The sequence below is a fragment of the Lampetra fluviatilis genome, chromosome 31 (assembly GCF_964198595.1).
Source record: "Lampetra fluviatilis chromosome 31, kcLamFluv1.1, whole genome shotgun sequence".
Taxonomy (NCBI): domain Eukaryota; kingdom Metazoa; phylum Chordata; class Hyperoartia; order Petromyzontiformes; family Petromyzontidae; genus Lampetra; species Lampetra fluviatilis.
Window position 1 is genome coordinate 2,019,331 of NC_136305.1, and position 26,152 is coordinate 2,045,482.

Below are 26,152 nucleotides of genomic sequence, written 5' to 3' on the forward strand. Positions count from 1 at the left end.
TGCTGCGCTGCCGTCTGCATATCTCTGAAGCCAGGGATGGATTTCAGCTGGGTCTGTCTGGTTCAGCGTCCCGGAAAATATTTCCGTACACAGCACGCCACATCCAGTATAACTCTCGTTCTGAAGGTAACTACCACGAGTAGAGGCACCACCTACTGAGGTCTGACTAGATTGGGTGCATACCGAGTGATTTTTTTTTCTATCGTAGGTGAACAATATTACCCGGCTGTTATTCGTGCACATAATCGCCACTGAGTTTAAAGGGTGGTAGGGGGGGTAGCCTTCTCGCGGTGGCCTACCTGTTGTGTGTTTTCATGTCACCTTAAACACAACAATCAGAGTTAGCGTATTTATACCGGAGAAATCCGATGGTCTCATAAAGCTCTTTTTCACAGATGTCCAGTAGATGTCCAGGTCAACTAATACCGTCATCTGGGCGAAATGGACGTCGCTAATTCAAATCCAGATGTGATCAGTGGAGCCAAATGCCTCCAAAAGGCCCTGCTAAGGGTCAGAAACTGATCAGACATGGCCTTCGAATGTATCGATGGAAAAAGAGCCAAACTACACGAACTCTCTCCCGAAGCAGCCCTCTCATCCTGGCTGGCAGGCCTTGGCATTAGCATTCATCTCATTAACTTATTGCCATGAGCAAGAATAGAATGGAACTGAGTTTCAGGCGAGCATTGCTTGTGACGTTTAAAGAGTCTATTTTACGAACACGCAATTTTGTTGTTGCATATATATGTTTTATCGAAAGACACATTTTTTCCCCTGAATCTTCCCGATCTCTTCGCATCTCAGAAGCCAAGCAGAAGGTTCAGCCTGGTTAGTGCTGCCAGTAGTGACTGAGAATGATTTTCTTTGTGTGCATGTGCAGTGCTTTGATTGTTACCCTCCTCAAATGTGTGGGTTTTCTCCGGGCACTCCGGTGTACGCCCCCACGCAGCGCTGATTCACGAAAGTATCCAGACACCCAAATACAGGATACTCCCAGGAGAATTCTTGACACTCAGTGAAGCTTACTTGGGTAAGGTGATAATTCACGATCATAATCATATGTGTATAGTCCATAGCAATCCATTGCTGCCACTGTCAGCCGTGTGGGTTGTTTGACCATACCTCACCATACTGGTATGTGCAAATTGGTGACGGGTGAGGCTCAGGGACCTGTTCAGATATTCGCTCGTCACTGATGTTGGCTGTGGCCGATTAAATGATCGAACTCAGGTGGGTTAGGGCAATCCTTCATACAGCAGTGGATCGACCATGGCACGGTGACGATGGCAATGATTTATTTAGCAAACCTCTATTCTCTAATGCAAAAAACTACAATGATTAAAGCACGAGCAGTGTGCTAACCACTGAGCCACCGTTCCACCCGTAGTATTAATATGATTATTTTTTTAATTATTCCTGATCCGGGCAGTTTCACTCCGTTCCCACTCTTCCGTTCCAGCACGACAACAAGCGACGGCCATCCTTTTATGCTTTTATGAACGCGTTTTTTTTTTTTAACGCCCAAACGAAACCCGACGCATAATTAAAGGCGCACAATGCCCGGCCTCTTGATTGTCATAGAAAAAAAAATTCTAAAACCATTATCCCGGTGGTTTCTCAATAACCAGCAGGTATAATAATAATAAGTGACGTTCCATTCAGAGAATCAGCTATTTGAAATACTGAGCGAAAATTCATCTCTGGTGCTCCCTTTGGTGAGTGCGTGTCCCCTCGTGCTTTAATTACGAGCAGGGAGAGGGACCCACCCGGCCCTTTCTATCGGATTATCAAGCGCTCTAATTAGTTGGGGAATGCTCAATGTCAGAAATAGAATTTTTTTTCTATAGAAAATAGCGGTTTGCTAAATAAATTATCGTCATCATCATCATCACCATGCCATGGTCGATCCACTGCCGGATTAAGGCTTCCCCAGAAGGCGCCACCAGCTCTCGGGATCCTGCGATGCGACGATCCGCCAAGCACCCACACACGAACTGATTTCGTCGCCGCATCTCCCTCAGTGGACCTCCACTTGGACGCCGTTGCACTCCTTGGCTGCCCCTCCCGTGATCCACTTTGACCATCGGCCATCTTTCCTTCTAGTGACGTGTCCCGGTACGGCTCGCGAGGGGGTGGGTGGCCAGCACCACGCCCGGCCGCCTTTGTCTCCCCAGTGGCGACGTTTACACACTGCACCAGGTACTCATTTTGAGGCCGAGTCGACCTAGGGAAGGCCCAGGACCGGTTCAGATAATCGTCACTGGTGTTGGCCGTGAACGAGAATCGAACTCGGGTTGTTAGGTTCGTAGCTCAGCGCGTTAACCGCTGCACTACCGCTCCCCACACCACCAACACCACTACCACTATCATCATCAACAACAACAAGCAATCACACGCTGCCTTTGTATACCAATCATCAACGAATCCACCCGCCGGCGTCGCCTGAAACCGGAATTTACAGCCTCCTCCACCTGGCGGACACTAGCCTTCACGGGCCTCAGCCTGCACTCACCGTGGCTCTTCCTGTGAACCACCACCACGATGTCGTCGTCGTCAATGGAGGAGCACGACGAGCGGCTGCCCTGGTGCCGGTTTGGGACGTCTTGGAGTAGCGCCGCGACCGCCGCCGGCACCGCCATCCCCCCGGCCCTGGCGGCCGCCTTAGTCGGACCCAGCTCCTTCCTCCTCCTCGTGACCTTCCTGCTTTTCCGCGTCGTGCTCGTCCGCGAGATCCTCGCGCCGCTGGGCCCGCCGAGGGGCTCCGCCTCGCCGGAGCCGTCCGGGTAGTGGCCGTAGAAATCGTCATCGCTCGAGTCGCTGGTGGGGAGGCACCCCGAGGCCTTGGCGATGTTGCTGACGGCGGCGGAGATGAGGTTCGGGCTGCGCGACGAGTCGACCGTGTTGTTGTCGCTGTTGTCTCCTTCCACCACGACGCTGGTGCCTCTTGGAGACTGGGACGGTGGGTCTGCTGTGGTGTTTTCATCTTGACCTGACCTTTTTGTGAAGTCGCCTTGCGTGATGTGTGAGATTTGGATTTCCGGCAAAGAAATGCGACTTTCGCGATCGCTGCCCAAGTTTCCTTTCAAGTCAGGGCACGGTTCTTTGCAGAAGCTCACATTTTTGTTTTCTCTCGAGCAGTCCGACGATGATTGATTTGGCCCTGCCTTTGCGTGGCCTGGCTTCCCAGCATTAACCGTATTGGCGTCTGGTGCCGATTTAGATTTGCAGGGCATTTCCTTTGCACCCTTTGGATCTTCAAATAGAACACCCAGAGCTGTCTTCTTGGGCTTTTTAGCCTTCTTTTTGGGATGACTCTGGAGATGTCTAGAGAACAGAATGTCGCCGCCATCTATTTCTTCGTTCAAATCCGAAAATTCCATAAAGAGTGGCTGCGACGGATGGGCCCTTCTCTCGTCCCGTCGCTCGACACCGGGAGACAATTCGGGTCCACGTTCACGATGATCCGTCACATCCGAGGGCCCGATCGTCTCACCGCAGCCACGTGTGGCCTGTGGATTCGCAGTCCCCTGCTGCGGCTCCGTCGGTGGAGGAGAAGGAATCTCCAGCTCAGCGCCGCTATGAGCGCCATCCAACGTTCCATTGTGGTGATCGCCGCCCGGCAGAGCCCGCTCGATGACGCTGACGGGAGGCTCGCTTGAGGAAGCCTTTGCTTCCTTCCCGCTCACCTTCTGCTCCCTGCCGTCAGCCTCGTGCGCCGCGGAGCTTGGCAATTCCACCGTGGCGTCAGGCGCCCGTCTTTCCTCCGCGGTGACTGGGGGCTCTCCGGAAGAAGCCTCCCTCCCTTGGTCGCTACCTGCTAGCCCTGCCTCCTTGATCCACGCGAGCATCTTCGCAAATGGGTTTGAATCCCCGTTGCTCTCCGCAGCTCCCTTGGGCGGTGCCTCCTGTTGGCGCGCCACCAAAGTCGCCTCCTCCTCCTCCGCCGAGGGGCTCTCTCCGCGCCCGCTTCCCGCTCGGCCGGTCGCGGCCGCGGGCCCCGCCGAGTCCGAATCGCAGGCCGACGGCACGATCGCAACCCCGCTCGGCTCTGCGGCCTCTCGGGCCGTCGGCCGGGCTACGGCCCCGCCGACCGGCAAGTCGATCTGCGAATGGGACGCGCGATTCCCACGCTCCGCCTCGACTCCATCCGCGGCGGACGTGGAATCAGCCCCCCGATCTCTTTCTGTCACCCGCTCGGCTTCGGGCGAGCCGACCGGAGGCCGCCGACCGCCTGCGTCGCCATCTTTCCCGCCCGTCGCGCCGAGGGCGACGGGCGGCTCGTCGTGCGCCGTCTCGCGCGGCGACTCCTCGGCAGGGCACAGCCCGGCCAGCGCCAGCGGGCCTGGCGTCCACTGGTCGAGCGCCGCAGAGCGATACGAAAGCTGGAAACGGACGGAGTCGAGGCCCTGCCCGGAGAGAAACCGCAGAGCCGCGTGACGCACTGAAGGGGTTGCTCATATCCAGTCCCGAGGACCATTGAAACCATTTAAAACCAAAAATATATCCTTTCCCAAAATTCTCTCCAGATTGTGGTGCATGTGCTGCTGATGGCACTGCGCATGTAGGTATGTACGCTGTGTTGAACTTCTTCTTGGTTCTTTCGGTAAAGTCACGTAGAATGGAAATAATAAAATAATACAAATAAAACATAATAAAATAATATCATACCCCCCACCCCCATATTTTATTATGTTTTATTTTTATTATTTTATTAGTTCCATTCTACGTGACTTTACCGAAATAACCAAGAAGATGAATCCCTGCAGTCACGAAAGCTTTAAATCTTTCGCACCGCACGTAGTAGCCGCCAACCGCGCTAATCGGAGGCGCGGGGAAGGACATCGCTGATGGAACTCGCCTGCAGCGCGGCGAGCAGCGCCGGCGATTGCTCGGCGTCGAGGAGGAGGGCCCCGCGCTCGTACCAGTCGGCGAGGGCGGCGGCGTCACACAGCAGCGAGTCGACGTAGCACGCGAGCAGCCCGTCGTTGAGCGCCACGCGCAGCCATGCGCGGCAGCGGCCCACGTCGGTACGCACGAACTTGAGCGAGTTCAGCTGCTCCATCACGTTGCTGGGACGGAACGAGAGAGGCGGAATCGCGACGTGAAAAAGAAGTCCGGAATCAGAATTTTTCTTATTTATCTTGGAGGAAATCCGATGAGCTATGAAGCTCTTTTGCACAGCTGTCCTACTCGTGGACAGTTCGCGGTGCTTGTTGGTGACATTACAGATGCACAGGAACCTGGTAATTGCTAAAGCATGTTGCCATACTACAGTATATATCGTCAGTTTAACACGTAGGCTTTCGCGACTAATATTATTCATAATAAACGTTTTTGGGTTTAGTTCGCGCATTCTGGCGAATTGCCCGATAATGCTGGATGCAATTACCAGCGAAACGTCGTACTCAAATTGTAAATGTTGTGGTATCACGCTTCAACACACCGGTGGGCTAAAGCAGTGAATTATTTGTCTTTTGTCAACGTGACACTTTTTTACTGATTGGCCGTGTCGGATGGTGGAGGGTTACGACACATTTATAAATAACGCGATCTACCCAAAAACGTTGATTATGAGTATATATCGTGCTGGCAAAAACCCGACCTCGCATACGAATAGTTTTGACCAGGGGCGCCACCTGTTGTGGGTTTCTTCTACCAAATCTTAACGCGTCTGGACACCCACGACACCCACAGTGGCTGGGGCCCTGCCACGCAGAGAGATTTACTTTGCGAAGTGACAATAGCTCAGCTTTCGTGACTGCAGGGATTCATCTTCTTTGTTCTTTCGGTAAAGTCACGTAGAATGGAAATAATAAAATAATAAAAATAAAACAGAATAAAATAATTCTCACGACGTTTCGGCCACAACGCAAGCAGTTGTCCTCAGGTGAAGAACTTGTCTGTCGAGAAAACAGTCTGAAAATGCTGATTCTGTCTTCTCGACAGACCTGTTCTTCACCTGTGAGAATGCTTTTATTATGTTTTATTTTTATTATTTTATTATTGCCCTTCTACGTGACTTTACCGAAAGAACCAAGATGATAAGTTATCTTCAACGGCCTGGCCCATGTTGTTGGGATGTCACGGGAGGTCGTGTCAAGGAAGTGACGTGACGTCGCGCTGTCTTCGTCCAGTTCTGCTCTGAGTTCGCCAAGATGCATCGGGCGACAGGGCGAATCGCTGGTCTGACTGGGCAACACTTTCGGCTCGAATTGCTTCTGTGTCACAAAAAAAAATCCGGCCTGGGCTTAAATCATACTCCCGAACTTGTGTTAATTCCACAATTTTTACTGCTTAGAGAGTTCTGCATAATTCAGAGCATGGCACAGCCAAGCGGAGTTCGGTTATAACTTACAAAGTTACCAACGCGGCCCCGCGGTATAGCGGCATATTCTCTTATTTAGAATAATACGCAAAAGTGTGGGTCACACATTAAAACGAAGGGCACGCTCCGTTTAATGAACAAATGTTTTTGCCCGTCGCTAATAGACCGAACGGCGCGAATGCCAAACTGTAACTCAGCCTCCGCTGAATTATTCATCGCGATTTAGGCGATGGCCTCGCGCCGAATTTGAATACCGCCACACCGACGCTAATTTTTCACTCCCCCCCCCCACCATCACCCACCCATCTACCCCCCACCCATCTACCCCCCCACCCCCCCTCCCATCAACCGCCACCACCACCCCATCCAACCCCCATCTAACCCCCCCCCATCTATCGCCCACCACCACCGCCCCATCATCCGACACCACCACCCCATCTGCCCCCCACCCATCTACCCCCCACCCCCCCATCTACCCCCACCCCCCCCATCTACCCCCCCATCTACCCCTCACCCCCCCATCTCCCCCACCCCCCCCCATCTACCCCCTACCCCCCCCCATCTAGCCCCCCACCCATCTACCCCCACCCCCACATTTATCGCCCACTACCACCGCCCCATCAACCGCCACCACCACCCCATCTACCCCCCATCTACCCCCACCCCCCCAAAACAAAACCTCCCCACCCCACGTGGAGCCACCCGCCGGCTAACGAATATTCGAGCGCCGTTGGGAGATTTAAAAAAAAGGCAACGGAGAGTCCCGGTGAAAGGAACCACTGCAGCAAATTCCGTAATTACGATAGTTACTTTATCCCCCCGTGGGACCTCGCGCGTGCTCTCTCTCTCTCTCGAGCCGGCCGTCTTTTACTGCTGCTGCTGCTGCCGGCGCCGGGGCGATGCCTCACTGGCGAAAATTGAGAGGAATAACTCCCACGTTCAAGCGTCTTGGGCGGCGGGGGGGGGTGAATTAAAGCAGGATGTATCGTTAACACTCCGCCAGCACTGCGCTAAAGCCCCGGGTGTTTTAACGATGATTGATCCGTTTTTCCGGAGAGGCACGGAATCCTCCTCTACTTTTCCCCCAAATGATACCTTCCCCCCCCTCCTCCTCGTCGTCTTCTCTGCAGCTACACGTGAATCTAATTGATTCCTGACTTAACTCTTGAATGCGATCGTTGGGCGAGGGTGGCTTGTCAATCATCACACAGCCCATGATGTGCGTTGTCCTGTGAGTGCCGCGGTGGTGCAGTGGTTAGCAGCGCTCCGTGCTATGAGCCCGTTGAACCTGAGTTTGATTTCACGCCGCGGATACCATCAGTGGTGAGTGATGTCTGGACCGGTTCTGCACCCTACCCCGATCCTCTCTTGCCAACCCGCACTGACCAGCGTGGTGAAGTATGGCCAAATATCCCCACAAACCGCACGTTGTAGGAAGATTCTCAGCCAGCAGTGGATTGACAAACATAACCGTACGTGTGCCAGTGCCGGATGAAGCTAGTGCGGGGCCTGTAGATGTTATAAAGGGGCTCTGAATAAAAAAAAACACGTAAATATTAAAACTAAAATTTAACTTGTGCCGTAAAGTAATTTCATTTGCCATACAGCCAGATAATACGAGAAATCGATAACCTTAAAACGCAGTCGTTCATAAAAGTTGAAGGCAGTATAGTACTATAGTGATAGAGCAAGTGCAGAATCACTGAACCGGAATTGATAGCTTGAAAGCATTTAGCGTGGGGTCCTTCAAAGTGCGGGGCCCGTAGCTACTACTTATGTAGCTACTTTGCTACGAGGATAATCCGGCACTGACGCATGTACGCATGTATTATTGTAAAGAGCCTGTGACTAAAATCACCCGGAATGTGCATTCCAATGTCATCTTTTCTCAGAAGCTAAGCAGGCGCGAGCCTGGATGGTGCTTGGATGAGCGATCAACAACCACGCCCGCTTTGCCTTTGTCTCCCCTAGCGGCGATGTTTACACATTCATTGCTCCAGGTACCCATTTGGGGCCGAAGCACGCGCGCGTGCACACACACACAAGCGCGCACACGCACGTGGACCTTACCTGTGCGTGACAGCGCCCAACACCGGCCAGAAGTGAGGGTTGGGCAACGGCGCGGCTGGGAGCCCCGGGGCCCACCACCTCCACAGTGGGAGCCAGGCCTGCTCGGCGCGGAGCAGGTGGGGCCGCAGGCCGTGCACCAAGGCGGCCTCGAGGGCCGAGCAGAGCGCCAGGCCGCGCGCGTCCTCGCCGTCGACGGGACCCTCCGCCCAGGCCGCTTGCTCCTCGCGCAGCGCCCGCGCCGAGTGGCACAGCGCGCGCACGATCCGCTGTTGGGGGTGCGTGGACACGCGATAGGGGGGTACACGTGTGAGAGGGCTTTACCCCGCCGTCCATCAACATTTATAAACTGTTTTAAATTGATTTGAAGCTTTTGTGACTGCAGGGATTTATACTTCTTTTGGCTCTTTCGGTAAAGTTACGTGGGTAGAAAATTATCTATTAATAATTTTCTACGTACGTGACCCTACCGAAAGAACCAAAGAGTATTTAAAATAAAAATATGTTTTCATGTCATCAGGTAAGGCCAACTTGAGCTATATGGCTTCTGTTTCAGAAGTGACCTGAAGTGAAAAATGACAGCAGCCAAATACTATTAAACGCGTGATGTTGTTTCTGAACGTGGAGGGGAAAGAACCGGTGGACCCGTAGAAAAATGCACGCGACCACGAGGGAGAGAGAGCGAGCCGTCCGCAAACTCCAAATTCACAGCAGGCACAGAAGGGGAGGGGAGTTCACATCATGAACGTCCTGGAATCGGCCGCTAGGACGGCGCATCGCCCCGTGTGGGAGAAGGGCGTTGGGACACCGAAGTTGGGCAACGGCTCATCCGGGGAAGTTGTAAATGCGCCCACAATTCGGGCGTTCCACACTTCACGTGGCCTTAAAGTGCACCTAGCCCAACACAAGCGTCGTGGTGACATCACCGCCACATAGCGGCGAGTGGCGGCGGCGGTTGTTGGCGTTGGCGACTGCGCCGACACCGCCGACTCGCTCGCCACGAGAGCCCGGTCCAGTCGCGGGCGAGACGCCGTCTCTCCCGACGCCGCCTCGTCTCGTCCCGTGGAGGCTTGGAACAGGGTGGGGGGGGCGCGGTGGTGCGCGTGGAGCAGTGGTGGCGGATGCAAACGCAATCCCCGCCACTCACCCTCTTGATCTCGCTCGGATCCTCCATCGCGTCGCTCCAGCAGCGTCCGGTGGACGGCGCGCGCGTGCGCTCGTCCTAGAATAACAACACAACGAATAACAACACAACGACCGATATTTTACAGCCATTTGTCAATCCACTGCTGGATGAAGCCAGCACACCCCCCCGCCTTCATTGTATGTACGTTGAACTTCCTTCGCACCGTACGTAGCCAATCGTGCGAATCGGAGGTGCGTGTTTTTGGTCAAGGCAATTGTTTGACAATGTTCGCTGGTCAATGCTAGTTGGTCACGATGGAGCCCATGACCGGTCCGGGTTCCTTTATTTTGTTTAACCCATGTGAGAAGCAAAGAGATCAGGATTGTCTCATTCGTGAGAGAGACCCGGGTCAGCGAACTTGAAAGAGAGGGACTTCAAAAATGATTAAAAAAAAAATGCGGCTAGCAAGGTTAAACAAAGTCAGAGCAGAGCAACCGCGTCACAGCGGAAATTGAACACATGGAATACAATGTCTCGCAACATAAACTGGCTCAGTCCACATCACTTTTAAAATAATACGAATACAGTACTAGGCTAAGTTTGAAAAGATAATGGCGGGCTTGCATATATATAAGATATCACGCGCCACTGATAAAAGCAAAAACCCAACGCATATTTTAATAACACTGTTGCCTTAAAATAAAAAAACCTATGTAATGGGTGACGTTTCAGGCAATGGTCCTTCTGCATGGCCCGTAAACATCGAGATGGCAGAGAGAGAGAGAGAGATCGTGGATACGAGTTGGAGACTGCACTTTGCACAACGGGGCCTGATGAGGATTTACATCTTCACGATTATCTCATGGCATCGCCAAAGATGTTAGCCGCGGGCGAGAATCGAACGTAGGTCACCGAGCTCGTAGCAAAATGCGCAATGATAGTCGTCGTAGACAGAGTACTAATAATGCTAAAACACATCCTTCACACTCTGATCGCCGTGGAGAGCACACGATCGATAGCCCCTTGTGAGCACGTCATCTACTCACGTCTACAGCGTGAATACCACAGGACTAAGATGAGCTTGTGTCTACTTGTATGCAACGCCGCGCACACGCGGATTCATCGTTAATCGTCGCCACAGAAATGCCGGGGAAGGGACCCATCGCGCGGGGGTTACACTCACAACTCTCTGCACGCGCCAACCCACGTGTTGTTGTTGAGGCCATCTCCTGACCACATCCCAGCCGGGCAGATTTAAAGGGGGGGGGGGGTATAAACATTTTGCGTGATCCACCAAACGTACGAGACCACAGCATCTCTTGCAAATGCGCGGCTGTGACGCGCGCGTTACCTCTGAGTTCGTGGGGCAGTGTCCGCTGCAGACTCTGGGTGTTGGTTCGTACGATGGAGGCTGTCGTACGATCCGTCATCCGTGTGTCGTGGGTACTGAGATTTCCGTGAGCGGCGGAGATTCGATTTTCTGTTTCTTTGTTATCGGCACGTGAGATAATAACGACGGTCGCTTCATCGGCGGCGTGTAGATTCCATGGTGGTGGTGGTAGTGCCGTAGGAACCGTAGGCTCGGCTTTATGGTGCTGGCGAGTGTGGGGCCAGTTTTGTTGAAGGGAAGGAAAATGGTTTTATGACGATAAGAGATGGGGGGGGGGGGGACTTCTGTTTTTTTTCAGGTGGAAGTATTGCAAGCGCCTTGTTATTTTTAAGTGACGTAACATCGTTCCATAAACACCATATTTGTGATGACAAAAAAAAACGATACCAAAATTAGTTAAACCGATGGTTCAACAAACAGAATAACTATTTGGTTATTTCGGTAAAGTCACGTCGAAAGAAAATAAATTTAATAATAGCATACGACGTTTAGATTGCAACACAAGCAATCATCATCAGGTACAAATGGAAGAAAAAACAAACCTAGTAAACTTGGGCATATAATGCAATACAACACAGAGAGTCGGCTAACATAAGTCAACACCCTACCTGGTTGATTCTGTTCTTCCAAAGATTGCTAAATTTGAGAGAGAGACATAACAAAGACACGGAGACACATAGACAGACACATAAGCAGAGAGATAACACAGAGAATAACGTTCGAATTTCAAGACTCATAATACACGATCCATGTACCCAGCATACATTTTGTAAGTTTGAAAATCATTGACAGTTGACCACCAATGAGAATTTTTTTTAATTTTGTTGAAACATTCACGAGTCCTAACCACGTAGCCCATGGACCACACGTGGCCTGGCCGCATGCAGGCCGCTGCCAGTGTCCACAGGACTTTGTTGCAAACACAGAACAGCAACCACTGCAGTTTGTCTCGCAGAAACACCAGATGCAGCGTCAGCCGTCTCACGAGCGAGAGTCGATACACACACAGCAAGTTCATCATTTAGTATTTTGGCCCTTGAATCAACATTTAACAGCACTTTTAGAGTATTTCTAGATTTGAAGCTTTCGTGACTGCAAGGAATCATACTCTTAGTTCTTTCGGTAAAGTCACGTAGGTAAAAAATGAAATTAAAATTAATAAAAATAAAACAATAAAATCACGACGTTTCGGAGGCAACACAAGCCTCCGTCATCAGACAGAGACTTGTGTTGCCTCCGAAACGTCGTGATTTTATAGTTTTATTTTTATAAATTTTAATTTCATTTTTTACCTACGTGACTTTACCGAAAGAACGAAGAGTATACTTTTAAAGTAGTTTAACCTAGATTTTTTCATATCGGTGCATGGTGGTTCTCATTGTTCTGCGAGTCTAGAACAGTGGGGTACTACGTCACTGACGTGGACTCGTTGAAAAACCAGGGGTGGAGCGGTGGTGGCACAGTTGCAATGCATTGGACGATCAACGTGAGATCGGTTGCTGTCCACGGCTAAGATCAGTGTCGAGTGTTTATCTGAACCAATTGTGGTTCTCATTCACCAACCCACACTTACCAGCATGGTGAAGTATGGTCAAACAATCCCATAACTAACGCGGCACGGGAAAGCCTTCACGTAAAAGTGTATTGAGATGATCATTTTTATTCCAGTACTTCAAAAAAATATAAAGTGTGCCTTTATAGTGTATCGGTTGGAAACTTTTCTCACCCAAAGTCATAAATAAATCAGAAGACACAGCAGAAGCATTTATTAACGGTTCATTGAAGAAACACGTGCATTCAGCGAGACCGCTGAAGTCCAATGCGTCTCTAATGGACATCTGTAAGAACAAAAGCGCTTCATAGGTCATCGTATTTCTCCAGGAAAAAAATATTAAGATTCTGATTTTGGAGTGGCGAGGTGTCCACATTGATCGGGAGACTTAGCCGCCCGTCAGACCGCCTGTGCGCAAGTTCCTGTGGACTCGGATGTCACAACATGGGGATGTTGCAACAGGGGGTTGATGCAATTTCCGCTCTCCGTCCTGTCTCGCGGGAACAGCAGTGGCTGGGTGGGTGGTGGTGGTGGCTGGGTAGGTGGATGGATGGTGGTAGTGGGTGGTGGTGGTGGTGGGTAGTGGTAGTCGTGGTGGTGGATGGTGGTGGTGGGTGGTGGTGGGTGGTGGTGGGTGGTGGTGGGTGGTGGTGGTGGTGGCTGGGTGGGTGGATGGATGGTGGTAGTGGGTGGTGGTGGTGGTGGGTAGTGGTAGTCGTGGTGGTGGATGGTGGTGGTGGGTGGTGGTGGGTGGTGGTGGGTGGTGGTGGGTGGTGGTGGTGGTGGCTGGGTGGGTGGATGGATGGTGGTAGTGGGTGGTGGTGGTGGTGGGTAGTGGTAGTCGTGGTGGTGGATGGTGGTGGTGGGTGGTGGTGGGTGGTGGTGGGTGGTGGTGGGTGGTGGTGGTGGTGGCTGGGTGGGTGGATGGATGGTGGTAGTGGGTGGTGGTGGTGGTGGGTAGTGGTAGTCGTGGTGGTGGATGGTGGTGGTGGGTGGTGGTGGGTGGTAGTGGGTGGTAGTGGGTGGTGGTGGTGAGTGGTAGTGGGTGGTGGTAGTGGCTGGGTGGTGGTGGTGCATGGTGGTGGTGGTGGCTGGGTGGATGGTGGTGGGTGGCTGGGTGGTGGTGGTGGTGGGTGGGTGGGGGGTGGATAGGGGGTGGACTAGCTTGTCTTCCCTATGAGTCAGTTTCCAGCGGTCGTGTGAATCCCATTGCATCTCCACGCGTGCGCGGCGCTTGTAATGCGCACTCGGCGTGTTGACCTGCCTGACGCGCACTGCACTGGCTCACGCGTGTGGCCCAACTGCACGACAGCTGGCCCACACGCGTTCAGGACAAAGTTAAAGATGTAGGGCGGGGGGGGGGGATCATCATTGCGGTCGTAAATTCACGAAGTTGGCCGCTTTTTAGTTTGGCGATGTAAGTCAACCGGTTGGAACTTGCGACTCAGACGGAGATGGTTTTGTTCACTTTTCTCGACGAGGGAGGAGGAATGCTCACGAAACAACAGCGGTGGCGGACGAGGCGGTAAAGGACGGGAAAACAACAACAGATCAAATCAATAAAACCTTCACGGGGGGGGGGGGGGGGCGGTGGGGTGCCGTGTTCCCACGAGCCACACCAACCCGAGCAACCTTCCCTGGGGCCACCCTAAGCCGCCCTGACCCGCCGACGAGCATGCTTGGCGACGTACGGCGCGAAAGAAGTCGAGCATACATACACACACGCACGCGTGTGTGTATGTGTGTGTTTGTGTGTGTTTGTGTGTGTTTGTGTGTGTTTGTGTGTTTGTATGTGTGTATGTGTGTGTTTGTGTGTTTGTGTGTGTTTGTGTGTGAGTGTTTGTGTGTTTGTGTGTTTGTGTATTTGCGTGTGTGTGTGTTTGTGTGTGTGTTTGTGTGCATTTGTGTGTGTGTTTGTGTGTTTGCGTGTGTGTGTGTTTGTGTGTGTGTGTTTGTGTGCCCCATGCGGCGCAACACGCGGCGCAGTTGCGCGCGCGTCGCCGAAGCGTTGCGAACAGAAGAAGATAAAACCCCAAAATCATCACTTCGGCCAGGAGGGCGGTAGGGGGGTGGCGGCGGCGGTGGTGGCGGTGGTGGCGGTGGCGGTAGGGGGGTGGTGGTGGTGGCGGTGGTGGTGGTGGCGGTGGTGGTGGCGGTGGTGGTGGTGGCGGTGGCGGTGGTGGTGGTGGCGGTGGTGGTGGTGGTGGCGGTGGTGGTGGCGGTGGCGGTGGTGGTGGCGGTGGTGGCGGTGGCGGTGGTGGTGGCGGTGGTGGTGGTGGCGGTGGTGGCGGTGGTGGCGGTGGTGGCGGTGGCGGTGGTGGTGGTGGCGGCGGTGGTGGTGGCGGTGGTGGCGGTGGTGGTGGTGGCGGTGGCGGTAGGGGGGTGGTGGTGGTGGTGGCGGTGGTGGTGGCGGTGGTAGCGGCGGTGGTGGCGGCGGTGGTGGTGGTGGCGGTGGCGGTGGTGGTGGTGGCGGTGATGATGGCGGTGGTGTCGCTTTTCTGCAATGCGCCGTTCCGTGCCAGCGGCCGGGGACTTCACTCCGCCCCACCCTGAGCACTCGTGGCGCCCCTTTCATGTGTAACAGGAGGGTCGTCGCGTTCGGCGCCGGCGGCCCATCCAATCTGAGATAAAAGTCTCTGCGTGGAGTGCCCCATCCCCACGTCGTCCCCACGGCTACCGTTGCCGTGGCGATTGGCGAGAGGAGGAGGAGGAGGAGGCGGTGGCCGCGGCGGCAGCACCTGAGGATTGGCCTCGGCTATCGAATGCTAAATGTTTGAAATTCCCGTCGGGTGATTGCAATGTTAAAGCTTGTGTTGTGCCTGCTTTGTTTGAACTCTCAGAGCGTTTGCTTGATGAGAGTTGCTGCCCGTTAAATGGGATTAACAAAAAAAAACCCCAGCTCCCATGTCAAGCTCAAAGCTGGTTTATTTGTCACACACTTATATAAAATGTTCAGGCTCCGCAGAGAGTGACCTCCCTCCAGCCAGGGGTCAGTCTCTCTGCCCTCTCTTTCTGCCCTGAAGAAGGGCCGTTGCTCAAAACGTCCGCCTACTAGATATTGTTTATTTTTGTTGCGTCGACGGCTGTCACGTGATGGGTGACAAAAGAAGAGGTCGCTGCTATATGAACTGTACACCGTATCTGCGTTCGCTCCGGGTGATTTTAATGTCCCGGTTTTCGCCCTGTGTGTATCAGCTTGCCCCTACAATTTCAGGTCCACGAGAACTTGGGCCTCTGCTTCGTCCCTCTCGCTTCTCCACTTCGGAATTGCCTCCCATCGCCTCTTCATTCTCGAACTCTCGCGATAACCTCGCTAATGTCAAGACACAGCGTCGCACTCGTATCTATTGACAGTGTTGGCAGTGCTGTGTGTTGCTGGTCGCTTTTCCGTTGTTGGTCCTTTCGTGCCTGAGCGCAGCAACTGCGTGAAAAAAAGAAACTAACGTTGTTTTGACTTTCTCATGGTTCGTTTGAGAGCTGATGCTTACTCACTGAAAATAACGATGTCGTGTCAAAGCTAATTTGTCCACTTCCTCAAATGATTTCCTCACGGCAGCCGCACAGCGCAAGCTACAGCTCCAAGTCGGTCAATTTCTCTACTCCCCCCCCCCATCTCTGTGTGCTCTGATGTAGGACCATTGTCTGAAACGTCAAACCCTTTAGATTTGTTTCTGTTACGGTAAAAACCTTGTTTGCGTCTCTAACATTTTACGTCGTGTCGCCAATACGTCGTCACTTTATTATGAATACCGATACCCGATTTGCGTCGCCTCAACCCCACAGACTCACGTCGCTGACTGCATCTTCGTCGTGCGTCTGTACTCCTTATCCGTCACCTCTCAGCCTTCGCCTCCAACACCACCACCACCACCTACCCCGTAAACCGCTTTCATTTCACGTCGCTTCGATATGCCTCGCCGCACCCTTCAGCAACGCACCCTCCCGACGTAAACCGGAGTATTACTGTACGAGCTGTAATTCCCCCACTCCCCCCACCACCTCCGATGAGCGCGGTTGGCTACGTACGGCGCGAAAGAAGTTCAACGTGCGCACACGCGAGACGGTGTCTCGTGATGAACTTGGGTGACGTTTTGCGATACGCGAGAACGGAAGCGGAGCTGGGGACGCGCGCCGAGAGAGACGCGTCACCAGGCGAGGCTTACTTGAATTTATAATTACCTGCCGGAGGGGGTGGAACGATGCGTCGAGTCACCATCGATGCTTGCGTCAATTCCCCGTATCAGTCCATGAGCCGAGGGCAGACATTGGCACCAGCCGAGGTGCCAACGTAATATTGATACGGCCAATTGGAGCGAAGCATTTGATAACTCCCCCGTCACCGTTTTCAAGCGGTGATCACGGAGTAATTCACTGTTGTTGGTCACTGCGAGAAGCCGTGACCACTAAAGTTGAGCCACCTCACGTGGTGCCGGCAAGGGAGATATCTCGCCCGGCTTCGTGGACTATTTGTTGTTTGCAATGGGCCCGTGTCACCCCTCTGTGGTGTATTATCGCACTCCACGTCGCTCCCTGTGGAGCACAAGGCCGCAACAAGGCCACGCCATGCCGGGCGGTCTTTGAGCAGCTTTCTCTGCTTCACCCCAAGACAGGCCCAAGGTCGTTAGTTAGTCTTGAGTAGAACGTCGTTTCATCTAATGGACAACTTGGGCCGTCGTGGACGTCTGGCACATGGCACGTACGTCCCGGGCTCCAATCGTGATGTGGTGCTTTGGATCCAGGAGACGCCATTTCACCTTTCCAATGTCCCTCTGAGGGCTTTGATTGGAGAGGCTCATTCTGCCGGTCTCGTGGCTAGGTGCCTCCTGGTGGTCCCGTACTAAATATGTTCTTGTTGCAGTTTCCATAACAATTCAGTTTTTTTTTTCGGTGTGGGGTTGTTAGCCAGATGCCCAACACCCAACCTGGAGGACCAGGGGTTGTCCGTTTAATCTGACCTCTACCCTTTGACCAGCAGTCTGGCATGGTTGGACCTGCTGGGAGCCTCAGGCTCCCGCCGGCTTTGCTCTCTGAGTCATGGAGGCACACAAGCTTCTCTACACACGACAAGGCGACAACCCGTGCGAGGTGCCCCCCGTGTTTTAAATTAATAAAATTGATTCTTCAATGACATCTTGAATGCAATCGTAGGGGGGGGGGGAGTGGTAGTCGATCATTCCGCCCATGTCTGTTCTCCTGTGAGTGGCGGTGGTGCAGTGGTTAACACTCACTGCTCTGAAACCTGAGTTTGATTCCTGGCCACAGCGATAACATCCGTGGTGAGTGACAGCTAAACCTGTCCTGCCCCCCCCCACCACATTCACCAAACCACATTGGCCATTTGAATATGGTGGAGTATGGTCAGACAACCTCCATGACCGATGCAAGCATGGGGGGTACCCTCACCCAGCAGTAAACAGAAGTGTGTAGATAATGTACAATCCTGATTTAAAGCTTTCGTGACTGCAGGGATTCATATTCGTGGTTCTTTCGGTAAAGTCACGTAGAAGGGAAATAATAAAATAATAAAAATATTAAACAATAAAATTATCACGACGTTTCGACTGCAACACAAGCAATCGTCATCAGGTGTGAGAATTTTATTGTATTATAATTTTATTATTTTATTATTTCCCTTCTACGTGACTTTACCGAAAGAACCAAGAATATAACGCAGTAGTTGCCTTCCCGAAGAACACCGCGTTATGTGAAAGTCGTGTTACAATAAACAATATACAACACAGGGTAAAGCACGGTCCGCGATAACGCGTGAGATGCGTACGCAGGCTGAACAAAGACTGAGGCGCGTGGGGAGCGTCTAGAAGCATCCAGCAGTATCCCACTGCCTTGTGTGATGACGCTACGTCGAGGCAGCCGTGCAACGGCTGGCTCCGACTCGCGCGACGTCGTTCCGTTCACTCGATCGCGTTCTATCCAATTCGCGTGCGCGTGATACAAAACGTGTTCCCGATAATACGTTCGTCGCGTTTCATCCAATCCGCGTCATGAAAACAACACGGCCGTTATAGGAGAACAGACTGCGTATATTTTATTTTCACTCTAGGTCACTTTACGCACTGTTCCGCAGGATGTGAAAGTGAGAAATTCCACGTCCGCATGCCGCGGTCACAGACACGCAATGGTAACGCAATTACCAGGCGAATCATTAATTATCTCGGAATAAACTCGACAAAAGCTCTCCCCCCACCGCGGTTGTCGCGACCGTAGAGCGACAGATGGGCTTGCCCACTCCGCCATCAAGGCGATGTCTTTCGACGTGAAGGGAGGCAACAGTTGGATCCCAAACGCTCAGCGCCTCTCAAAGACTCTCACCGCTCGAGCAGCAGCAGCAGCAACAGCAGCAGCTGTCAAACGGCGCCCCGTGTGTTCAAGTCGCCCGCCACTCCACGCCCGCTCGCTTTCAATTGAACAAAGTACGGGCAGAGATCGCGCCCAAAAAGGTGTTGTGACTCGGCGCTTCATTTCTCAGTCGAGGTGTTTCGGAACGCTGCGAGGCTGTCTCGGAGTCGGGATTATCGGCGTAAGGCACTACCACTAGAAGCAGAATATTTATTTATACTGGAGGAATCCGTTGAGCGATTAAGTGATTTTTCACAGATCTCCAATAGAGTACAAGGCACGCCTATTCACGATAATCCTATATTATTGCACCCAGTATTCCTATGATCAAACGGAGATGTTTATTAAAACTAAATGCATGGACTCACCACTGCTCTCAGTGTGATTTAGGTGATGTGGATGCGGCGTTCCAAAATAGTTCCCGGAACAGGGTTCTGGTTTGTTCCTGCTGAAGTTAAGCACCGCTGGTATTTCAGAAGTCGTACATCCCGGCAAATATGTGTCTGGGGCAACAGCGTCGAATGACGCATGGCTTTTATTTTTTTAAAGAGTCAAAATACCGCGGAAGACATCACATCTTAAATCTCCTGCCCTGGAGTCATCACGCATGCGTGGACAGCCCTCACCCTGAGTCCACACTGGCCACTGCAGGTTGTCATTTAACCGCGAGTGGCTGTCTCCAACATGGGTGGAAAAAAACCCGATTTTTCCAGCGGCAGGCATCGGGTTTTTTTTTTAATACAATTAAACCCGATTTTTGGGAATTAAAACCTGGTTTAATGAATGCGAAACTCGGATAGGCTTAGGCTGCTTTCTCGTCGGTGCTGCTATCGTACTCGGGGCCGTGGTAGTCGTAGAATGCGGCGGGCAGGTTGGTCTTGATGGACACGAGCTTCTCCTCCACAATCGTGGGCACCGCCAGTGAGTTCCTTGGCTTGGAATGGATGAAGCCCATCGTTGAGAAGTGCGATTCTGCAATTAGAAGCAATTGAACCGGATTTCTCCCAATCTCAGATGATCGGGTTTAATATCAAAAGACAATTAAACCCGATTGTAAAAAATCCGACTGTGCTTCCCTTGGTCTCCACGCAGCCGCGGGGGCTGTGCCGTGTGTTGGTGTGCCACGTGCTTGCGCGCCACCTCGCGCAACGAGCTTGTAATTGCCAACGCTTCGCGGTGATTGCTCCCCCCTTGGCTTCCTCGGACTGCTCACAAACATCGCACGAACGCTGGGGGGCGAGGGCATCTTGAGCATCATCGCCAACAACACAGACCGGGGTGGTTGTAGTCGCGCACGCACGCACGCGTGTTCGGCCAGTGGGCTCACAGCCGTACAGCTGACACGTTGACTGTGAAATTTGAAGTAAATAAACGTCTGATTAATGATGTACTCGTGAAACAAGCAACTTGGGCAATCCCCAGTCATTGGGGCCGTACTTGTACCGCGCCGGTCAGCGCGATTTGGTAGAGAAGAGACTTGCACAGGGACCGGTTCAGATATCACACGCCACTGATGATAGCCGTGGCAGGGGATCAACCCCCGTTGGCTTAGCGGTGCGCAAACGGTTGTGCCACCACTTAACCTCCCCCCTCCCCTCCGAGAAAGAAAACCAACTTGAATTTGTAGCAATAGTTTGAAAGTTCAGCTCATTTGGGCTTTCATTATTCACATGTTGAGAGAAAATGATTGGACCAAATCTCGATTTAAAGCTTTCGTGACTGCATGGATTCATATTCTTGGTTCTTTCGGTAAAGTCACGTAGAAGGGAAATAATAAAATAATAAAGATAAAACATAACATAAAATTCTCACGACGTTTCGGCCACAACGCAAGCAGCCGTTGTCATCACATCGCAGGACCGTGTTGGTGTACGTGTGCTTTTTCTGCAATATTTTGCTGTCTTTTCTCGGATTTTCTGTTTGTATATAGTCACTTTAAGATGTTTTCTTGTTCATGTTTTTGTTTTTTGTTTGTTGCGGTTGCACCCGATTCAAGAGCCGAATGGCTCACAGGGCTATACCTAATACATGAAACTTGATAAATGAACTTGAACTTGATAAGCGACGGCTTGGGGAGGCCTTCATCCAGCAGTGGATTGATCATGGCTGACGATGATCTTCCCTACAAACGCAAATGCTGTAGTGCGTGCGCGCGTGTGTGTGTACGGTAACAGCACTTGCCCCAACAGCCTTTGAAGGCTACACCGGGGATCTTTGTCTCTGTACGACAACCCAGGAGGGCCGTCATGCGAAATCCTCGTCGAGTGCTCTGCTGGGTCTGGGCCGTGGCGGAAGGGAGCGAGTGAAGAAGGCCCCCGCGAGGTGGCAGTCACGGCGCAGCCTCTCTCCCAAAGCCGCCAGTGTGCCAGAGGTCACACGGTCGTGAGCAGGATCAGGGCGAGCTTGCGACAACACCACTGCCGCTAGCATTCAATGAGGCCAAAGCGGTCGCGCTCATGTAACTCGTCCTGACCATGTAAAGAAGTTGGCACCGCTCATTGCTGTGGCTCACAGACCACAACATTCATTCAGATATCATAGCGGGTGGCCAGAAATTCCTCTTGTCGGTGCCATTTGAGGTGGCGTAACTTCGGTGGTTCTGGTTTCTTTATGTGGCCAAGAATAGTGAATGATGTGGCCACCGGTTGAAGTTGGTGCTTGTTAAGCAATTCACTGGACCTCTGTGAAAAAGAGCTTCATAGTCAATCGGATTTCTCCACGATGATGAAAGATTCTGAATCACTTGTATTCGCCGTATAAATTAAATTGGTACGAATGACGTTTTGCTACCTTAGGTAGTGCCAATTTCTTCTGTGGCCCATGGACTGCGTTAACTTGTGTGCATAGCTGCATTTAGGGATAAAGAAAATGTTATATGATCAATGACTCGATTTAAAACTGGGTGGGCGTGGTGGGCAGCAGAGGGCAGAGAAACAATGTCCGTTGTTGTACGGTACTTCCACGCACCTCTTTCTATGTTCTCTGCCTTCATCAACCCGCAGTGACCAGCGTGGTGAAGTATGGGCAAATAACAACTTCTACGGCATAGGGAGGCCCTCATCCAGCAGTGGAATAAAAAAAAACAGCTCTACGAGTGCGCTAGGGTGCTACTAGACATTCATTTGCAAAACTTAAGTTTCGGTTTTCAACACACTCTGCTCTCACATGGTTAGCAATTATTCTACCTACGTGACTTTACCGAAAGAAACAAAAAGTATTAATTCCTGTAGTCACGAAAGCTTGAAATCAAGATTGTTACTTTTGATGTAAAAGTCACCTCCTGCAAATGTAATGATCTAATCCAGTCTTCTTCATTGCATGGCCCCTGGTGGCCTTTCGTGCGGCCCACGACAATAAACAAAGAGTGAAAACACCCCCATCATCATCATCGTGCTGCTGTCAAATCCCCAATGGTTTCAAATGTGTGTCTTATCGGCGAAAGTGGCTCCACTCTGAAAACTAGTGAAGAACACTGCTCTAATTGGTTCATATTTTCAGCTGTCTCTGGATCCTCCTCCTCCTCGTCTCTGTGTCTGTGCCTCTCTACCGTGTTGACTGTGATGCATTATTCCACTCCGCCGAGCAACCGGTAAATATGGAGGTATTCATCTTCTTGGTTCTTTCGGTAAAGTCACGTAGAAGGGAAATAGTAAAATAATAAAAATAAAACATAATAAAATAATAAAAATAAAACATATTTAAATAATTCTCACGACGTTTCGGCCACAACGCGAGCAGCCGTCCTCAGGTGATGAACAGGTCTGTCTACGTGACTTTACCGAAAGAACCAAGAAGATGAATCCCTGCAGTCACGAAAGCTTTACATCGAAATTTATGGAGGTATTGTTTTTAAACACAATGCTCCGGTTTAACGGGCGATCGAATACAACCCAGGCGGCGTGACCTTGGAAATAACAAAACTTGAATTTTTAGTGGCACGCTAGCTGCACGCCCTTCGGGGGCCATGAGTTGTCTTTTGCAAACAAAGCCAGTTGAAAATACAGCACAAAAGCAGGTAAATAAACGGGTAAACAAGGCACGCGATTTGGTCTACGGACTCGTCAGGGTGCCCTTGAGAGGTGGCAAGTGTTTTGTTTATCCGTGCAAAGGTTTACATTTTGAAATACCTGCGTACGTTTTTTTTAATTTTAATATATTGCCACGATGCATGTTCTGCTTCTGGTCATCTGCTAGGGTTTCGGAATGAATATCGTGACCCCGGGGAGCCATGGTAATTCGGGTCCCACTTGCGCCTGCACAGCCTTAGCATGGCCAGTGTGAGCGAACTAACTAAGCGATAACCTTTTCAAATGACTAGGTTTATCATCGTTACTCCCCCCCGCCCCCGAGCGATAGCCACGGGTGAAATGTCTCCGGTCCAGAGCAATGAAATGTCATAGCGAGAGGTGGCACAGTGCAACAAAAGCACTGAATTAAACACTGGAGATGTGAATTAGAATGGGAGGGAGAAAGGGTAAGCAGTACGTGGGTAAAGATACCTCCGCATTAGCGCGGTTGGCTACGTACGGTGCGAAAGAAATTCAACATACATACAGTTCAAAGCTTACACGAGCAAAGCAGAATCCAGCCCTAGCAGTGGTGTGCCAACGGGGTGTTTACTGATGTTTACCAGAGGTAATGCATTCAATGTTTTAGTATTAACGTAGGGCTGTATTTAAAAAGCTTGAAATTTCTTGACAAACGCTCCTTGGGAAGTTTCTGCTGTAGATGCGCCTCTGAGCCCAACGTGAACCAACTGACCGATCATCCGAGAGTGCTATCCCTCCGTGCGCCCTAAAATAACACTACAGCATATTAGCTTACAGCCCGATGTCAAGCCTCTGTTGGATGAAAGCCTCCCCATAACATGTCAGTCATCATCGGGGTTGTTTCACGATACTGCATCGTGTGCGCGTTCGTGAAGAGCAGAGTCTCGATGCCTGCTTCCTACATCACTCGCCACAGATGGGAGCTGTGGCTGGAAATTGAATTCGACTCACAGGTTTCAGAGTACAGTGCGCTAAACCACTGCACGGCGACTCCATGTACTGTGCCACTGAACCTAACATGAACCTAACATCACGTCAATTAGCCAACCAGCCACTCGTACTAGCCTTCCCAAATACATTAACCGAATAACTGAAATATCTACCAGTACTCGCCTTACTTCTGACACTAACCAGTGGCGTAGGATGGGGCCCTGGTGCATGAAATTGAAATGGGCCCCCCCCTATCCAATTTCACCCCCTCTCCGTCGGCCCGGTGTCTGCACCCCTCCAACCCATGGCCTCCTGTGCAGTTGCACCGCCTGCACACTCGATGCCTTCATCACTAAACCCATGCATCAGCAGTTAATTTTTTGTTCATCATTCAATTTTGGGGTTCACTTCTCATTGGTGCCGACCATGGATCAATCAACGTACGCAGGCTAAATGAGTAATTATACTTTTAAAGGAATGTACAGTATGCGGGGTTGGGCAAGATCGTGGCTCGAAAGGATGATGGCCGAAGGTCTAAAACATCGACAGTGGGTCAGTCAAGGAGTGGCACGCGTCTGAGTGCACGTCCGACGGGGAGATAGATCAATGAAGTGATCTCGTGGGCAGGTACGAGGTTGATTGTTACAACCCAGAGCCCGTGACAGCTGGCGACGGTTTTGCGGAAGCCTCCATCCAGCAGTGGATTGATGATGGCCGATAATGTATGACGACAGAGTCCAGACCAGTGCTGTGCCCTCTCCCACACCTCGGCTCGCTCACACGTTGCCCCACTCACACCTTGAGCTCACCTGCCCTCCCCGGGGGTCTCGTCACATCACGGCTGATCAGGCGGATTCCGTGGCCTCTCTCACTCTCGCCCTGCCTCCCTGGCGGACCGCGAGTCTCACTCGGGGGGATGCTCCAGCCCGTGCTCGATTTCTGCCGGCTTAAGCCCCCCAAATTCCCGTGACCCCCTCACTGTCCCCACCACCACCACCACCAGAACAGCAGCCTCCTTGACCCGTGGATAAGTACAAGCGCATGCACCAGACTCATGCCCTCTTGGCAACGTTGCGCGACGCAGTATAGGTCAATCGACTGCTGGACGAGGCATTCATCCAGCAGTCGTGGGGGTTATTCGGCCATCAACATCACACGATTGTTGAACGTTTTTCGCATCCTGCGTAGCCAACCACAGGGAGGAGGCGGTTGAGCTCCCCATGCTGGAGGCTCACCCTGCCGTCGTGAAGTCAATAAATGTCGGCACATTCAGACGCTGTTGCCTCGACAGACCTGGTTTCACCTGAGGATGGCTGCTTGCGTTGTGGCCGAAACGTCGTGAGAATAATTTTATTATGTTTTATTTTTATTATTTTATTACTTCCCTTCTACGTGACTTTACCGAAAGAACCAAGAAGAAGAAGATACACAATGGTTCATGACCCTCAACACCGCCAGTTATTGCTCGGGATATTACCGCAGTGTCAGCAAGAAGGACTTGCGATCCACACGCCGCCGGCTCAATTACATGTCTCGGCGCAGCAGCTACTTTCTAAAACAGTGGGGCACGTGCGCCCAGGTCTGCGCGTGTGGCGGGGTGAATTGTGGGTCTCTCCGGAGCTCCCACTAGTGGAGTCCCTTCCGCCAGCAGTGGCGTTTACAAGCAATTGCAGGGTTGCGCCTTTAACCTTTATCCAACATCGAGAGGTGGCGAGCAACATCTGACTACACTGTGACCCCAGACGTGCCGCAAGATAACACACGCTACCCTGTATTGGGGGACGAATTGATGATCAGATTTGGTAAGGGAGATTAATGTATACGTGGTACCTGCCGGTATTGCCTGGAGGTATCAGATCACGATGCATGGCTCTTATTGTATTTCTTTTATTTCTTCTATTATTTTTATTATTTATCTTTTATAATTTATTTATTTTTACCTACGTGACTTTACCGAAACAACTTAAGAGTATAGGCTCTTATACTCTATCAGCAGGTCTTGCTCGGTAAGATCTTCGTGGTGAAGTGAGTCTTCGGGCAACCAGGATGCACCGCCATTGTCGTCGTCGTCATCATCATAAGCCATGATCCATTCACTGCTGGATGAAGGCCCTGCCATAACCACCTCTCACGGTCTCGCGAGGCATCGATCCGCCGAGCAGCTTCGAGTGCTCCATCTGCACAGTTCATGGACTCTCGCAGCACGTACCCCCCAGCCCCCGACCCCTTTGCCTGCCATTCTGGCGTTAGTCTCGACCAAATGTACATTCGAGATATCATATTTCCGGTTAAGAACATTGAGCGGGCTTCGAGCAGGACACTTCACCCAGAAGAGATACTAGCCTGTATCTCCACC

General features: G+C 51.8%; 1 long non-coding RNA gene across 2 annotated transcripts; it reads right to left on the reverse strand.

Moving 5' to 3' along the window:
• Positions 1-8,607: 8,607 nt before the first annotated feature.
• On the reverse strand, positions 8,608-16,742 carry LOC144943568 (uncharacterized). 2 transcript variants are annotated; one of them, XR_013639506.1, is made up of 3 exons: positions 16,640-16,742; positions 9,540-9,614; positions 8,608-8,661 (listed from the first exon to the last, which is right to left on the reverse strand). It is a non-coding gene; the product is annotated as an uncharacterized LOC144943568 (long non-coding RNA). The 2 variants fall into 2 exon arrangements; XR_013639505.1 differs by lacking the exon at positions 16,640-16,742 and adding an exon at positions 10,870-10,959.
• Positions 16,743-26,152: the final 9,410 nt, after the last annotated feature.